Source organism: Corvus brachyrhynchos, unplaced genomic scaffold, assembly GCF_000691975.1.
Source record: "Corvus brachyrhynchos isolate BGI_N302 unplaced genomic scaffold, ASM69197v1 scaffold58, whole genome shotgun sequence".
Taxonomy (NCBI): Eukaryota; Metazoa; Chordata; class Aves; order Passeriformes; family Corvidae; genus Corvus; species Corvus brachyrhynchos.
In genome coordinates, this window is record NW_008239539.1 from 985,316 (window position 1) to 988,008 (window position 2,693).

Consider the following 2,693-nt stretch of genomic DNA (forward strand, 5'->3'; position numbering starts at 1 on the left):
GGACACTTGCTGATTAGCATATATCAGTAATTAGGGTCACCAGCATGCACCACAACCTGGTGTGACCTCACAGCAAGCTTCCCACGGCTGGACTAGGAGAATCCCTCACCCTCAGCTAGGGATAGTCCCTCCAAGCACAGAGTTGGACCCAGCCAGAGCACGTCTGCATCCATGTGGGATGGCAGAGCAGAGAGGCGGGAGGGTGGCAGGCAGGGAGAAGGAAATGGCATCTGCCAGGCTTAAGCAGAGGGTGTGTGGGAGCTTTCTGAGATGCGCCCTGACAAGTCAGAATTGATGGTGACAGCCACAGCTCCCGCAGGACTCCATGGGAGTTTTCACATGTTGTGGGGAGCAGAGGAACTCCTTAGATTACACTGCAGTGCACGGAGCTGATGGGAAGGGAGACAAAATGGAAGGCTGCCACGTAATGGAGGGGCCAGGGTGCTTGCCACGGCACCCCTCTATATTGGCTTACACCTCCAAAGGTCACACATATTCCATGACAGGCCTGCCCCAAAGCTCTCCCAGCTGTCCTGCTCCTCCCAGCCAGCTGAGCTGGCAGCTCTGTGCCCTCCAGCCTCCCCCCACCACAGAGAGGGGGCACAGCGGGGAGTTGGGAGCACCTCCCAGCCTGCAGGGACACCACTGATGAAATGAACCCGATCAGGACAGGGCACTGTGCAGGGGAAGTGTTCAGAAGGCTCCCTGAGCTCCACTGTGTCCTCACCTGCCCTGCAAGGTCAAGAGAGTTCCCTGGGCCAACCCTGTAACTAATGTGCAGGTTTCTCTGATTACACTGCTAATGAGGGACTGGGAAAAGCTGGATCTGTGGATATGAAAGGCAAACTGCTGAGCTGTAGGTTTCCAGGTGGGGTTGTGTGTTGGGATGTAGCATGAGCACACGTGGCAGCTGCTGCCCAACGGGGCCCTGGGTATGGCTGGGCTCTCAGAGATCCTTCAAGAAGTTTGGTGTCCATAGAAATATCTTGGAGTGGAGCATGGCCAGGATGTCTCACAGCTGAGACAAGGACTGGAGGCAGTACAGCATCCCTGTGCCCTTCCCTGGGGGCCAGGAGGGGACTGTGGGTTGCCAGCTCCAGGGTCACAGCACCGTGAGGGTGCCCTGTAAGACACAGCAGGGTGTGCTGGGACCTGACCTGGGGACTGTCAACCTGAGGGGTGGCTGTTCCTCACAGTGAGGTGGAACAGACTATGGAATGTTGAGCTGAGGCCAGGAGGAACACCAGGACCTGCTGTCTGAGGTGAGTCCTGCTCAGGGCCTGGGTTTGAGAGAGGCTGGGAAAACAGGAGGGTTAATGGTTGTTTCTTCAGGAGCTGAGAGGGAGGAAGCCAGCAGGAGCCTGGGAAACACCTAAACACTTGTTTCCTCCCAAAAAGGGGCAGGGAGGTGGCTCCTTGGGCATGGGATGGATTAAGGGTAGGGTAGGATGTCCTGAGGGCTGGAAACTGAGGCTGGGGGCTGTATCCTCTGGCTGTGAACAGCAAAGTGGGGGTTAGAGCCCACCAGCTTCTCCTGTAACCCCAAACATCCACCTAAACTGTGTCCCAAGTTGAGCTGACAGCAAACATCACCAACACGGACCAGAGCAGCCTGGAGAGAAAGTTGGGGTGTTGCCAGGGGACAGGCTAGCAGCCATGGGGTGACAGTCAGGACATGTTGTGATGCTCAGTTACCCTCCCACAGGGTGACTTCCCTGTACTCCCCACTGGCTCTACACTGGAGATGGCCTGGCTGGGTAGGGAGATGTCCAAGCCTGGTTACAGAATGTCTGACCCAGACTTAGGAGTCGCAGTGGGGATGCCTGGAACGCAGGAGTTCTGCTCTACAGGGATGTGCCCCAGTAGGTTGCCCAGCTGAATGTGGGGCCTGTGTGCTGGTGGAGCAAGGCCAGCTGTAAAAGAAAGATCTGGGGGGAGGGTGTATCCTGGTCCTGCCTCACCAGGAGGGAGGGCATGGCTCCAGGAGGTGTGGGCCTGGACACCTGGGGAGGCAGGCAGAGCTGCAGAACAAGGAGGACAACTTCAGGACCTTGGCAGGAGGCTGACATGGGCATGAGGTCCTGGGACACTGGCAGGAAGAACTCCAGCATCCCCTGGATGCTCAGGAGACATCTGGCCCTGGCTCCTGTGCTTGAATAGGTGCTCAGAGGAGAATTATCCCAGTGAACAGGAAACTCGGACTTGGGTTTGAGCCATCTGTGCTTAGAAAATGAGGCTGCTTGTGTTTCCTGGGTCACAAGAACTTCTGTAGCTTGTGAGCATCTTGGGACAGGGCTGTACTTTCCTCTTCTGGAGGGACACGTGTGTGGCCTGGCTCAGCCCACACCGTGCTGGGGGCCACGGGGACCTGCTCACCCCATCCAACGTGTCTGAGATTGCCAACGGCTGGGAACTCCAGCTCTCAGGATGAGTGAAGGCTGTGGAGCTTGAGGAATACCCTGCCCACATGGCTGTGTCCTGTACCCAGCAGGAAGGATGCCAGTTCCAGCCACCCCCAGGAAGCTCATCCCCAGCCTTGAGAGGTTCTGAGCTTCCTTGCCAAGCCTGTTTCGTTGGACCGTGATCTCTGCTTGGCAGGGGTACAGGGCATTGATGTTGAGCAGGTGGGAGACCCGAGGCAGGCAGGGCTCAATGCTCAGCCCACACAGATGGCCCTGACAGCAGAAGGGCTG

At 57.4% G+C, this 2,693-nt stretch overlaps 1 protein-coding gene across 1 annotated transcript in view; it reads right to left on the reverse strand.

Annotated features, from left to right (window-relative positions):
- SRL (sarcalumenin) overlaps nt 1–2,693 on the reverse strand; it is a 14,024-nt gene that overhangs the window by 7,707 nt on the left and 3,624 nt on the right. The window lies entirely within an intron of this gene.